We start from the raw sequence: 15,794 nt of genomic DNA, 5'->3' as shown, positions 1-15,794 counted from the left end.
TGCTGAGAAGCAAAGAGGGACTGCAAATACAAGAGAATAGATAATGCATCAACCTGGGGCCTGGCCTGGGCCTCCTTTGCTCTCTCTGGCTGCCCACAGAATCTCTGACCTCCAAGGAATCTTGGTCTGGGAATGTCCAAAGACAAGAGTCAGAGCATGGCTAGGGGGGATGCTGGAGGACAATGGGCAGTAGTTTACATTTAAAATAGCATTGTCAGCATACCCCAGGAGTAGGGAGTCTGAGGAAAGACTTGAAAGACAGATGAGTCCTGTGCTCCTGTCCTCAGAGAGAGAGCAGTTGGGGCCAGCTAGTTCCCAAGTTGGGGGTGGGGGGTGAGGCGGGGAGGGTGATGCCTGGAACGATCCAGAAACACCAAGGAGGTCATTGCAGCTGTGGCAGAGTTAGTGAAAGGGAGTTCTGGGAGAGAAGACTCCTGCACTGGGTCCCCATCAGTCATTGCAAGGACCTGGCTCTGCCCAAGTCGGGAGTGGGTATGGCGAGCATGAGGGTTGCGATGGTGATACACTCTCTTCAGCTGCTGCTGTGCTGAAGCCAGAAGCTAGGAGGCTAGCTGGGTAATCAGGGAGAGATGGTGTGATCTGCTTCATGCTTTAAAAGGATCACACTGGCATGCTGTTTTGAAAGCAGACTGTGTGGAGGACAGGAATTTCAGCTGGAGAGCTGTTCCAAGGCCTTGGCTGGGATGTGGCCGGGACCAGGGTGATGACAGTGGAGGAGGGACAAATAGTTGGATTCTGAATGTCTTTGAGTGACGGATTTACTATGGGTATGACAGAAAAGGGAAATGCCAGGCAATCAGGAGAGTGGAAGTGCCTGTGACAGACAGGACAACTCCAGGAGGGCAGCTCTGGGGCTGGGATAAGATCAGCGTTTTGGGCTCCTCTCTTTGCAGACACAGCTGTCAATTTCCAGTATAAGCAATGATAAATTTTCTAAATATCCTAGATTTAACTGAATATTTTCTACATTGTCAGGGCTTAGACCCTCTATGTTCTATTCTGCAGCCATATGCCCAACTTTTGCAATTGCCAGTTCTATGTTAGATTGATTTTGTGCTCAGTATGAGTTATTTGGCCATAGTGAAGAATATTCCAACCTCTTTCTGGTTTGTAATGGTTTGTTCCTTGCCTTTTTACACCCAAAGGACAGAGTCTCTGGTAGGATATTGGTAGCTCACCCTATCTCCTTGGAGGGACCACAGACTGCCTGATTTCCCCGTAGAAGGAACTTAATCTTTTTGATTCTGTGCACCAAAGAGCTGACTTTGAAGTCTGGTAAATTATTATTATTATTATTATTATTATTATTATTATTATTATTATTATTATTTTGTGATGGAGTCTCGCTCTGTCGCCCAGACTGGAGTGCAGTGGCATGATCTTGGCTCGTTACAACCTCCACCTCCAGGTTCAAGTGATTCTTCTGCCTCAGCCTACCTAGCAGCAGGGACTACAGCCATGCACCACCACGCCCAGCTAATTTTTGTATTTTTACTAGAGACAGGGTTTCACCATATTGGCCAGGCTGGTCTCGAACTCCTGACCTCGTGATTCACCCGCGTTGGCCTCCCAAAGTGCTGGGATTACATGCGTGAGCCACTGCACCTGCCCCAAGGTCTGGTAAATTTTTAGCCTATATTTTGGTGTTTTCCATTTGGAGTGAATTTTCCCATAGATGTGGTGCATCTATTTAATATGTAGATTCAGGTTATTTTTAAAAATATTTTTCCCATGAGTTGTATATCTAAGTATTTGTTCTCTTCCCTGCTTTCATTTTCTTCTTCAGGGTCTCTGATTGTGGTTCCATAGGATTGCCACCTATTCTCTGTAGCTGTCATTTTCTCTCTGCTTTTTTAACTCATTGATTTCCATTTTAATTTTCTATATTTAATGTTCTATATTTAATTTAATGTTCTATATTTTTCCATGTCTATTCTCCATGTCTTTTCCCCGGCAAGGTCTGTTCTTCTTTGTGACCGCTCTGGTTCTGCCTTCACTGCTGTGAGTTTATATTTTTTCTCCTTCTTTCTCTCCATCTCTGCCAGCTCACAGTTTACCCTTCTTCAGCCATGGCTTAATAGACAAGTGACTGTTTTATTCACAGTCTTCATCTAAGTCATGACACCTGGTTTCTGGTTGTTTCTTCTATTTTGCTTATTGTTATCTTTGCTAGATCTTGGCTTCCTTTTGAATAAAGTAGCCCCAAGACCCCCAGGGGATGACTGAACCATGGGGAGCACCAAACCCTACATATACTGTGTGTTTTCCTACACTTGCATACCCCTGATAAAGTTTAATTTATAAATCAGGCACAGTAAGAGATTAACAAAAATCATGAATACTAGAATAACATTATTATTACAATGTCCTGTAATAAAAGCTATGTAAATGTGCTCGCTCGCTCTCTCTCAAAATATCTTATGAGGCTATACTCACCTATTTTCAGACTGTAGTTGACCTCAGGTAGCTTAAACCGTGGAAAGTGAAAACGTGGATGAGGGGAAACCACTGTACTTACGTTTGAAGAAAATCCATGTCCCCAGAAAAAGATTGTTTTGGGCAAATGCCTGATTCCTCAGCTCACCCTGCTTCTAAGATTCTAAGCCACATCAGGCTTGGGGAGGCGCCCACCCACACCCGGCCTGTGCACACTGTTTTCACTGATGGAGGCTTTGCCCTCACCTGTGACCCACTCTGCTGGGGCTTGCTGAAGTTGACAGTGGTGGCCCTGGTTCCGTCGTCTTCCTGCATGCTCTTCTGCTCAGTTACCCTGTTGGTTGCCCATTTACCCATTCTGTAGTTGGAAGTTTAGCTATTTTCTAATTTCATAGGAAATAGAGGTTGTATTTTTCTAGGCTTTGCTGTCCCATTTGCTTTCATGTTGTTCCCAGGAAGAGAAGAAGAAATGCTGGTTTATGCCTCCATCTTCAAATATGAAATTCTACTGTTTATATACAAAGATTCATTGAATTTGGACTTGATTTTAGTAAAATAAGTAAAGTAGGAATCTAGGAGGAGTAGAAATCATCAGTTAGGAGACTGGGCTATAAGTTCAAACCCCAGCCACAACACAACACTGTCTGGTTGCGTGACTGCATGTAAATTACCTACCCCATATGAACCACAGCATCCTTACATCTGAAACAGATACAATAAGGGGATAAATGTGATGATTTAGTAAGATGACTCATAGAAAGCATTTATTATGGCTTCTGGCACATAGCTATTAGTCAATACGTATTAGCTATTATTAATATCATTATTGTCATTATCATGAACTTACATGGTTAGCCATTTGTCCAAAAACCATTTGTTGAAGAGCCCAAATTTTTTCATTTGTGATGCTTTATTGTCTATGGGGAAAATGTGAGTACTGGAGTCTGTGTTTCAGCCTTTTCTCTGTTACACTGAACTGCCTGTTCAGCACCACACGTATTAGAAGTTTATCTCTTTCTATTTTAATATCTGTTTTGACACTACTCCCCTTGTGACTTATAGTTTTCAAAATGTCCTTGCTTTTTCTGCATGGATTTTTGTTTGCTTGTTCCTTCTAGATGAATATTAAGATAACTTTGTCAAGTTTCAAAAAACATCTGGAAAATTTGAAGGATCATAAATTTAAAGCTTAACACGAAGAATGTTGATGTCATTCGAATATTGAGTCTTCCCAGCCAATACCATGGATAGTCCTTTCATGTATCCAAGTTTTTCTTTTATGAACATTAATAATTTTATTGCATTCTTTCCATTTGTCAGTGGTAGTGAATTTTTTATAAGCTACGGCATCTGGTTTTCTTTGGTCCTCCTTGGTTTTCTGGGTGGAAAGGGGTCAAGGGCTGTCTACAGCCAGTCTTTGTTGAGCTTGTCCTTATGTAGCTGTCCACAACTCTTTCTTCTCCCAGCAAGGGTGATGCTGTTCTTAATTTAGAGGAGTTTCTATTTCCCCACTCCGTAGCTCATACAAAGGGCTGCAATGGGGGTGTGACCCTATTTCTTCCTGTCTCTCTCAAGATTGGCTTCTCCCCCTGCTCCTTTTCCTGTGTCCTTTCTGCTCACTGTAGTTTCTCCAACTCCATATTTCCCTGGAGGCTCCAGAGAATCCACCACTAGTTGGTGCACACACAATTTTACTTTTGCTACTCCTTCTCCTACTGTCCCCAGACAAGCTGCTGGAGGCTGTCACTTCTGCACTCACTAAGCACAGTCCCCCAGAGGGTCCGGCTATCCCTTACCACTAAGGCCCTAAAAGCACCCTCTGCTGCTCGATGTCAACCCACCTGCAGAAATCTCCCCCTGTGGTTATAGACTCATCAAAGGGGGCAAAAGGAACTTGATAATTTTGTTGAGAGATTCATAGCAATAAAACTAGGCACTCCAGACAGTTAACTAAATGTTTCCATGCAAGATGGAGGGGAAAACACATGCTGTGCTCAATACTGGCCAAATTGCTCAAGTGACCCTCTCTGGAGTCCCCTCCTACTTCAGAGGGGTGCCCTGGAATGGCTCACCTTGATGCTGCCCACAACTTCCCTCCCAAGGTCCAGGGGACATCCCTGGGACCTTCTGTCCCCCTCAAGACCTATGTCTCAGAAGACCATGAGAAATATGAGGGAAAGGACAAGCCCAAGTCCCTCAAGCAGGTTAATTCTAGAGCAGGTTTTCTGTCAACACCAGTTTCAGACCTCCTTGGTGAGATTAACAAGGCAATCTCTTCTTCAGCAGTCAAGAGAGGGCTCACACTGCAGATCACCCTGCAGATCACACTGAGGATGACACTGCAGATCACACTGAAGATGACACTGCAGATCACACTGCAGATCACCTGTGGATCACACCACAGATCACACTGCAGATCACCTGTGGATCACCTGAAGATCACACTGTGGATCACATTGCAGATCACACCATGGATCACACTGCAGATGACACGCAGATCACACTGGATCACACTGCAGATCAGACTGCAGATCACACTGTGGATGACACTGCAGATCATACTGCAGACCAGACTGCAGATCTCACTGCAGATACCTTCAGGTCACACTGTGGATCACACTGTGGATCACACTGCAGGTCACACTGAGGATGACACTGTAGATTACCTGTGGATCACGCTGTGGATCATGCTGCAGATCAGACTGCAGATCTCACTGCAGATACCTTCAGATCACACTGCAGATCACACTGCAGGTCACACTGCGGATCACACTGCAGATCAACTGTGGATCACCTTCAGATCACACTGCAGATCACCTGTGGATCACACTGCGGATCACACTGCAGATCACACTGCAGATTACCTGCTGATCACACTGCACATCACACTGAGGATCACACTGCAGATTACCTGCTGATCACACTGCAGATCACGCTGCAGATCACACTGTGGATTACACCTGAGGATCACACTACAGATGACACTGTAGATTACACTGAGGATCACCTGCGGATCACACTGCAGATTACACTGAGGATCACACTACAGATGACACTGTAGATTACACTGAGGATCACCTGCAGATCACACTGTGGATCACACTACAGATCACACTGTGGATTACTCTGAGGATCACACTGCAGATGACACTGTGGAACACACTGGAGATCACACATTCCAAAGATAAGTCTGGAAAGGAGAAAATTACCAAGAGACAGAAATTTTCTTAAATAAAATTCTCTTTTGTTTTTCCTCTGGGAGAGCAGGGGATTTATATTAAAATAGCTCATTGGGGGGTATGTTCATAGAGCCCAGTTGGGATGCTACTGGGTTCTTAGGTCCTCCAAGGCTCCTCCCCAAGTTCTGGTCCCTTTGCCCTGCTCTGTATGCCCTTGCATGTTTCACTGTGCCCCACCCTTGTGCCTGAGTGCCCCTGGGTCCAGTGTCCAAGGTGCTTCATCTCATTCTTTTTTTGCCCTTGCTGCCACTCACTCTGACCTTGAATGCCAGTTCCACAGGCTTTGCTCAGACAAATGTCTCTTTTGCATTCCTGTTCTGGGAAATTGGGTCTCTGCATTGTCTCTGACCCTTGTCTTGTTCATCTCCTTGGGACCAGTCCCTATAATCCTGACCCTGTGTTAATCCTCTTAGTGTGGATCAGCAGAATAAAACTTCTGACCACAAGCCTGACCTGGTGGAGGCTGCTGCCCTCCCACTGTCCCACCCATGCCTGTGCATCTGCAGACCATTCAGTGCTCTCACCATGCCCACTCCTAGACTCACCATTTGTCCTGCTCTGTGCTGTTTAGAGCACCCCAAGCCTCCACATCCATGGTTTTGACCTCTTCCATGTCCTTGGTTTCCTGGAACAGCAGTGACTGCCTGTTCACACCGGTGCATTCCTCTGATCCAGGCTATCAGGTCCCGGCTCTCACCTAGTGCCGCCTATTTCCAATTATGTAGTAAGATGCATATATTCAATTAATATGGGGAAATAATTCAAATAATCCAAAAAGGAGAAGAAGGCAATATCTTTCTATGGCACACATGGTAAAAATAAAGCCAAGTTCAAAGTCCAGTGTGGATCCCTCATGCACAACAAAAGGAGCTCTGCTTGTGTGTTCTCCAAGAAGAGACAAGTGGCCTCACAAAGAAATAATGAGTTTTAAAAATGGGTCGTAAGCTGAACAGAGAAGGTGAGTGTTCCACATATTGTTTTATTTTCTTCCTTTGATGGTAGGGAAACACTTAACAGAGCAGAAAACCTTCTGCCTTCCTCTGTGCTACCCTACTCAGCATCTCAGTGGCGCTGGGAGCTGCTGCAGGACCTCTGCAGGGTCCTCACCTAAGGAAGTGTAATTCCCCTAAGTCTTGGTGGAGCCACCAGGACTGTCAACCCCAAGGCCCATCTTGCTCTTCCTTTATTTTTTCAGCACTCCTCCATCTTTCTTCCTTATTTATATCCAGGAAACTTTCTAGAAGCCTTCTTCTGGGTATAGGCAGCCACAGTGAGGACAAATGCTCGGGGAGCTCTTGTTCCAGGAAAGTGGTGGCTGGAGACCTCGAATGGTAGACACAGCTGCAGGCCTCCTCCCAGGAGCAAGGCAAAGCCCTGGTGGCATCTGCATAATTGAGCTACCTCAACCACCTCCAATATCACATGACCCCTTGACGAATGCTGAATCCTGTTCAGTTCACAGCTCATTTTCTGATAAGTGAATGAAGGGCCAATGTTTCATCTGGCTGACAAAAAAGGATTTTTGCATATTAGTTACATAATTCCTTCTTAGTTACAGAATTAGACATTGAAGTGCTAGTGGACTAGCAAGTTGTAACAAATCCTGATTACGCACTAATCTACACCATGACATTTCCATTGTTTTCAGCGGATAGCCTCAACATAGAAATGAAGGCATTAAGGAAAGATAACTGAATCACACAGTGGACACAATTATGTGCACATTTATAAAAGAAGTAACCTGGATGGTGTCTCAGTTAGGGTGTGGTGTGTTATCAAGAAGGGATTTAATAACGGGAATTAAAGGCATGCAAAATCTTTTGAATCATTGGACAAACTGACTGGCCCCTTAAGCACTTGAGCAGTGTAGGAACTATGAGATTCTCCTCCCATCACTGCTAACAGCTACCTCTAGTGCTCAAGCAGTGATTTGTAGAAGTTATCCCACAGGCAGCCATAAACCTAATGTTTGGGGTTGACCCATGTGTCAATTTGCTGCTTCTAAAACAAAATAATGGCTTTTCCACCCTTGCACCTTCCAAATTGTTTTTAAGTGCCTCTCACTGGTAAAATGTAAACCAGAATCTAGCAACAAAGGAGCTGGGGAATGTAGTCTTCAGGCTTTCAAACCCTGCAATTTAGGGTAGAGTTTAGAGGGAAAGTGGTAGTTCTAAAGATCAGCACACACCATCTGACACAAACTTTCAGTGACATAAATACTACCTGCACAGTTGTGGAAGCTTCATTCTCAAGGATTGGAAACATCTCTCCAGCCTGGAAACAAGCCAGTAGTGTCTCAGGACTGTGCCTCTGTTCACTTCCGGATTCTTCTTTGTAACAGAACTCTTCAGCACTCCTCCACTGCATAAGCATTGTATTTCAGCTGCTAAACCTTATTTAGGTGCAGCTGCTGTTGCTAGTCTTGCTTTTTCTCTTCTCTTTCCATTGCGACCTCTATCTGTTTACCCAATGACTTCCTGCAATCCCCCAACTCTTCTCAGAGAAGGAAGCCCCCCTTCCGAAAGAAGAAAAACAAATTCATTCTTGAGGAAAACACAACTCTCTCCATCAGGATGAAAGGGATTTTGTTTGACTCCTTGGTGAGAAGAAAGAACAGCTTACAGCCTGACTGTTGGTGTGCAAACCGTAGAGCCTAAAGAGACCTCCTTTAGGTCCTGCGACTGAAGAGTCCTAAGGCAACCTCTCTGGATGAGCTGATTGACCAGGCTCTCATGGTCCTTTTATGCAGGCGTTTATACCCACATTCTTAAAATCTTGTTTTGCTTTATGTGCACAACAATCCTACATCATATGTAAAGGGATTATTCTCCTCATTCATATATGACGAAATTAAGGATGCAGAGAAAAGCCACTTGCTTTAAGGCACGGGTAGTTTTAGAGAGCATGAGAACCCAACCCTTTTGGCTTTTAGCCAAGTGCCCTCTCTACAGACCAGCAAAGACTTAACAGTGAAATAAAATTTTTTTTTAAAAATGAAACAATTTTCTTATTTGCTGCTGCCTTCAAATTGGGCTCATTTGGTGACAATCAGCCAATCTTTTTCCACTGTCCCCATAGCATCAGTCCCTGGGAACACAGCTAGGCATACCTTTGCAATTAAATAAGAAAGGTGACCCACTGTTAATGTAACTAGCAATTCAGCGTGTGCCTTACATATTGCTTTAGCATTTTATTTTCATGTAACGGAGCATTGAAATTGTCCCCACTTGACCCCTGCTAGCCACAGAAAATTGACAGTGTTTTAATTAATGACTGCTGGTTGCTGCATTATATCTTCTAGCTAATTACCTAAAGTGCTTACCTTGTGCTAAGAAGATTACAGGATTTTACATACTGATGCAGTGGGTTAAATTTTACTCTTTAGAATAAAGATGAATCTGAAGTAGATGACTGATAGGTTATTCTGTCAAACGCTGGCAAAGTCCACTTCCCTCAAATTAAACAAACGCTAACCCTTGAACTGTAGTCCTCATAGTAGATGAATTGGTTGGCAGTGTGTTCACTATTATTCCGTTTAGTAACACAATTAAATCTTTAGATGCAATAACCCTTCAACTTAGGTTCATTTTTCTGATGAAGAAAAGATTTAATGTTTTCTTAAATGCATTTGAAACTTTATTTCTGCCTTCTTTAGGACCTTTTAGTAATAAAGAGGCTTACCTCAGTCTAGCTAAGAATTAACAGATCATCCTTTTCTGCTATTTAATTGAGACAACTTAGCATTGTAGTTAATTTTATGTTGTGATTCTTTAATATAAATGTTTCAACTATTACAAGCATTTTTCAGGTGAAAATTATTTAAGAAAAGGAAAAAAATGTGTTGTTGACATAGATATTCATGTAAATTTTTCAAACCATACCAGCATTTTGTTTGATTTTCAATTTCTTAAATACAGTTTTATATAATTTGAAATTTTTAGATTACTTATCTTATGGTTATATTTTTTCAATCCTATATTTGGTTGAGTTTTCAGGTTGTGTGTATTGGACTGCATCTACTCTCAATTTACAGTCAACTTTGAGAAAGACGTCAATAGCCTTTACTGATTTTCAAAGTGTGTTACAAATTTAAGCACTTAAATAGAAGTTGAAGGCTTTTTCCTTAATTTTAACTTCCAATAAATCTATTATCCTTACACTAATGAACACAATATCTACAAGAAGTAATTTGATAATTTATAAAAACCAAATTATTTTAAAATCCAGTGTAATTTTACAGGAGAAAAAAGCATATGATTATCTCAATATATGATTAAAAGGTAGCTAATAATATTCAACATCCTATTGTGATTAAAGCAACAAGAACAAAAAAAGTTTTCTAAAATAATTACATAGAAACACTTCCTTATAACCTAACGTGCTTTGGAAAATGAAGAAAAAGACAAAAGCTCAGTAGAAAAATGGGTAAGGGATACAAATAGGCTGTTTACCAAAGAACAAATATAGATGACCAATACATTCATGATGCTCAAAATTATCTATAAAGAAAAACAAACAAAAAAAATACAAAAATCTGCCAAAATGTGCAAATTGAAATAGTGATGTATAGTATTGATGAAGATTTAAAAGATTAATAGCATACATGTTTGAGGAAAAAATTAACCCTCAGCTAGCGCTGAATGAGATAACAGTACGGTTTGAAGGCAGTTTATTATAAATACGGCAATATATTTTAAGATTTGAAGATGCATCACGTTTGGTCCAAAATTCTTCTCCCTGAGTTAGGCATACAGATTGCCTACCACTATATATTTCTCTCTACTGATGGACTGATTGATGAGTGGCGACATTCACTGCAACATGGTCCCTATTCTTGCGGAATGGGAAAGACAGAGAGCCATATAATCTTAAAAGTATTAAATAATTAAAAACGGAATGTTAAAAAGCACAAAGTTGTTTGCTTACTATGAGCTTTACCAATACATAGTTCAGGAACTTTAGTCCTTCTACCATCCTATGATGAAGGTTCTATTATTATTTCCATTTTACAAGTTAAGAAGCTGAAATGTTACGTAACTTACCTAATTTTACTCATATGTTAGGAATCTATGGCTGTGTAACAAATTATCCCAATGTGGTGGCTTAAGATGATATACATTTAATAGCTTCCCATTTCTGTAGGTCTGGAATGCATGTGTGGCTTTGCTGAGACCTCTGGTTCATGGTCTCCCCAACAATGAAGCCAAGGGATTGGCTGGGATGCAGTCATTTCAGAGCTTAGCTGTGGGAGGATCTTGTCCCAAGCTCACTCCTGTGATGGTTGATATGCTTTAGTTTCTCGACCACCCCCAGTTCCTTCCCATGGGAGCCTCTCCACGGAGCAGCTCACAACATGGCAGCTGGAATTCCCTAGAGTTAGGACTGAAGGGGAGGGAGAAAGGAAGGAGAAAAAGATCTTTCCATTGATCTTTTTAGCCATAGATCCTCACCCAGTATCTGTCACAGTACAAGTGCTCAGTAATTAATAAAATCAATTTTCATAAAAACAAAGGATACATTATTTTATTTTGAGAAAATATTAGAAAGTCCATAATCCCTCCGAAGGCATTTACTTTTTTACTGTTTGAATTGTTGACAAAAAAATTCAGATTCCCTAATCCAAAATTCTCATGCTTTAAATCCCAATAAGTAAACTAGTAAATAGCTTTCATTAATTATTTTTCAAAATCAACCAGTCATATACTCATGTATTTATTTTTTCTCAAGCATTTGAGGCCAAGCACAATGGCTCATGCCTGTTATCCCAACACTTTGGGAGGCTAAAGTGGAAGGATCAGTTGTGGCCAAGAGTTTCAGACAGTCTGAGCAACATAGCAAGACCCCATCTTTACAAAAAAATTTTTAAAAGCTTAGCAGGGTGTGGTGATGTCTGCCTATATTGTAGTCCCAGCTACTTGGGAGGCTGAGGTGGGAGGATTGCTTGAACCCAGGAGTTTGAGACCACAGTGAGCTATGATGCTATCACTGCCCTCCAACCTGGACAATAGAGCAAGACCCTGTCTCAAAAAAAAGAAAAAAAAAAGGCACCAAAATCTTCTGTGAACTTTCATATGAATTAGGTTTTTTTGTTTTTTTTTTTAATTATTATACTTTAAGTTCTGGGATACATGTGCAGAACATGCAGTTTTGTTACATGTGCCATGGTGGTTTGCTGCACCCATCAACCTGTCATGTAGGTTTTAAGCCCTGGATACATTAGGTATTTGTCCTAATGCTCTCCCTCCCTTTGCCCCACTCCCTCACAGACCCCAGTATGTGATGTTCCCTTCCCTGTGTCCATGTGTTCTCATTGTTCAACTCCCACTTATGAGTGAGAACATGCAGTGTTTGGTTTTCTGTTCCTGTGTTAGTTTGCTGAGAACGATGGTTTCCAGCTTCATCCATATCCCTGCAAAGGACATGAACTCATTCTATTTTATGGCTGCATAGTATTCCATGGTATATATGTGCCACATTTTCCTTATCCAGTCTGTCATTCATGGGCATTTGGGTTGGTTCCAAGTCTTTGCTATTGTAAATAGTGCAGCAATAAACATACATGTGCGTGTGTCTTTATAGTAAAATGATTTATAACCCTTCGGGTATATACCCAGTAATGGAATTGCTGGGTCAAATGGTATTCCTGGTTCTAGGTCCTTGAGGAATCGCCCCATTGTCTTCCACAATGGTCGAACTAATTTACACTCCCACTAACAGTGTGAAAGCGTTCCTATTTCTCCACATCCTTTCCAGCATCTATTGTTTCCTCAGTTTTTGATGATCACCATTATAACCGGCATGAGATGGTATCTCATTCTAGTTTTGATTTGCATTTCTCTAATGACCAGTGATGATGAGCTTTTTTTCATATGTTTATTCGCCGTGTAAATGTCTCACATGAATTAAGTTTTAAATTATCTATGTTATACAAGTTGCTGGTATAATTCTGAATTTTGTACATTTGGTAATTTATTTCCAAGGAGGGAGCAGATTTAGGGATAAAAACGGTTGTCCTTTTAGTCTCACTTTATAAAATATTCATTAGCTCGAGTGAGGAAAGCAACATATTGAAGAGATAATAAAATACTGTTATGTTTTTAAAATGTTTTTGTCCCTGACTTTGAATTCCTTATGAAAAGAAGAATTTTAAAAACATTTTCTACTTATAACTATTTTATGAAAATTCGTATTTTATGTATGTAATAAAGAACTAATGCAAACATGTGAGTTTTGTTAGTAGATGCTCCACCTTCTAAATGTACAATTATCCTATATTTACATTTCTCTCAATTACCTTTAAATCAGATATCAGAAAACTGTGGGCCACAATTCAAATTCGGTCCACAACCTGTTTTTGCTTTTGTAAATAAGTGTTTTAGACTATCTTATTTCCTCATAATGATCACCAACATTTATCACTATATGCTAGGACAAAAATCAATTCTTCTCAGATTCAGTATTTTTGAAGACTCCTCCTTCTCTTCCTCCTCCCCTTCCTCCTTCTCCTCCCTTTCCTCCTCCTCCACTTGTTTTAGAGACAAAGTTTCACTGTCACCCAGGCTAGAGTACAGTGGAGCTCACTGTAACCTCAAACTCACCTCAGCCTCTCAGTGCATTGGGAGTAGCTGAGACTACAGGCATGACCTAACATGTCCAGCTAATTTTTAAAATTTTTTATAGAAATGAGGTCTCACCCCATGACCCTGGCTGGTCTCAAACTCCTGATCTCAAGCCATGCCCCGACTCTGGTCTCCCAGAGTGCTGGGATTACAGGTGTGAGCTATCATGGCCTGCCAATAAGTTGTTATGAAGCACAATCATGCTATTTTGTTTCTGTATTTTCTATGGCTACTTACATGATTCAGTGGCAGAGATGAGTACTTCTCCTCCTTCATGCCCTGAGAGAATCTTTCAGGGCCTGAGTCCCATTCTTCCATCCCACCCAACTCCTCCAGTCCAGAAGTAGGCAGCATGGCAGGTTCATCCAAATCACCATCTTCCCAGAACTGTATGACCTGCTGAGTTTAAAATATTTACTCGCTGGCCTTCACAGAAAAAGATTACCAACCTCTTTCTGAAAATGTTAAGCAGTTTTATTCATGAACATGGTATAACTCTCTAATTATTTAGGTCTTATTTAGTTCTCAACGACTTTTACAATTTTCAGTGGGCTGGTCTTGCACATGTTTTGTTAAATTTATTCTAAATATTTCATGTTTTTTACCAATATATTTTCTTTTTAATTTTTATTCCCAATTGGTTGTTACTATTATACGTAAGTGAAATTGACATTAATTTTTGTATATCGATGTTGTGTTCCATGACTCTGCTAAACTCATAGTTATAGCAACTTTTTTGTTTACACTTTTTGATTATGTAGAAAATAATGTTATCTGTCAGTAAAATTGATATTCTTATCAATCTACATTCATGTAATTTCATTTTTCTTTCTTTCTTTTTTTTTTTTTTTTTTGAGACGGAGTCTCGCTCTGTCGCCCAGGCTGGAGTGCAGTGGCATGATCTTGGCTCACTGCATCCTCTGCCTCCCAGGTTCAAGCTCAAGCAGTTCTCTGCCCCAGCCTCTCAAGTAGCTGGGATTAGCAGGAGAGTCCCTTGAACCCAGGAGGTGGAGGTTACAGTGAGCTAAGATTGTGCCACTGCACTCCAACCTGGGTGAGAGAGCAAGACTCCATCTCAAAAAAAAAAAAAAAAACAAAAACAAAAAACAAATTTCAGGTTGTCGTATGTCCCCTCTAGCAGTTCCATTTTGATGGGAACCACCTGTTGCAGGGATTCTACTTGATCTCCTTATTCAGTGTGAAAGGTCCCCTTAGGAACATTATCAGTTTCTCTCGTCTCTTCAGTGGGGCTAGAGACCAGTTGCTGAGAAATCTAAACCAGAAACATGGGAAAGGAAAGCACGGCCACAGTCTCTGCCATTGTGAGCTCAAGTGAGACCAATATACAAGCTGTCATTAGGGTGTGGAGACAGCAGGAGAAAGTATCTTCCCTTCTCCTGTCCTCAGATGCAAATTCTGAAGTTTCCTATTTAAGGCCTGTGGAGATGGCTGAACTGTTCAGCTCCTGTGTAGGTTCTTGGGCCAAGGAGTTAGCAGCTTCTCTCTAGAACACATCCTTGGCCCAAATGTTGAGCTTCCTCCAGGAAGATCCTCACCCCAGAGCTTTCCCCTCAAGTCCCCAGACACTCAGGCCAGAGAAGAAAAATGCCCTGGGAGAATCTTTCAGGGCCTGAGTCCCATTCTTCCATCCCACCCAACTCCTCCAGTCCAGAAGTAGGCAGCATGGCAGGTTCATCCAAATTACCATCTTCCCAGAACTCTTCTAGGACCTTCATAGTCTGTTTCATTATTGCTAAAATCCTTTTTTTTTACATAGTTGTATATGAATCCTTCATATGAATCATATCACAGTCATTATAACAGCATATCATATCCCTGCCATTTCCTCCTTGCATGGAAACCCTCTGAGGAGAGTGGCGTTTTAATTCTGTGCTGTCTTACTGCACTAATCTGATGTATTTATTTAAATAACATTAAATGATATGAACAGTGTATTGTGTTTCTAGACCAGAATATAACCACCCTTAAAGAAAAACCCGCAATATTCCTATTCTCTTTGTAGCCTCAGACATGTGCAGTGAGCAAAGACTTCAAATGCCATGTCCCTGGAGCACTCCTTGTTTACATTCGTATTAAGTCCCTGGGAACACAAGGAATTTATTTAGCACCGTGAGAGTTGTCTGCTTCTGTGGTGGTTCTACTGTGATTTCTTTGAATAATTTATCAGCTACTTAACACTCATCAAATTTGGCTTTTTATGTAGAAACTATCTGTAAGTTCTGTTAGTTTTTTATCTCAGAGTCTGAAATACTGTCATTTCAAATAAATGCTTTTCTCTCTAAACAAGAATTTTAATACTGGAGGAAGGAAAGAAAAACCTGCTGTATCCCGTGACTGCCTTATGGGATCTGTGTGAAGTGTCTGGTGCTTCTCTTTATGAGTCTGGGCATACTTGAACTCATTGTCTTCCCATACGTACTCACGTTTGCATCATTGCTTCTCTTTCTTTTTCTGTCTC

At 41.2% G+C, this 15,794-nt stretch overlaps 1 protein-coding gene across 1 annotated transcript in view; it reads left to right on the top strand.

Annotated features, from left to right (window-relative positions):
• Window positions 1-15,794, top strand: part of DSCAM (DS cell adhesion molecule) — a 350,956-nt gene that overhangs the window by 68,583 nt on the left and 266,579 nt on the right.

The sequence above is a fragment of the Rhinopithecus roxellana genome, chromosome 13 (assembly GCF_007565055.1).
Source record: "Rhinopithecus roxellana isolate Shanxi Qingling chromosome 13, ASM756505v1, whole genome shotgun sequence".
NCBI classification, from domain to species: Eukaryota; Metazoa; Chordata; class Mammalia; order Primates; family Cercopithecidae; genus Rhinopithecus; species Rhinopithecus roxellana.
Note: the sequence above shows the minus strand (reverse complement) of the source record. Positions and strands in the feature narration are given on the sequence as shown.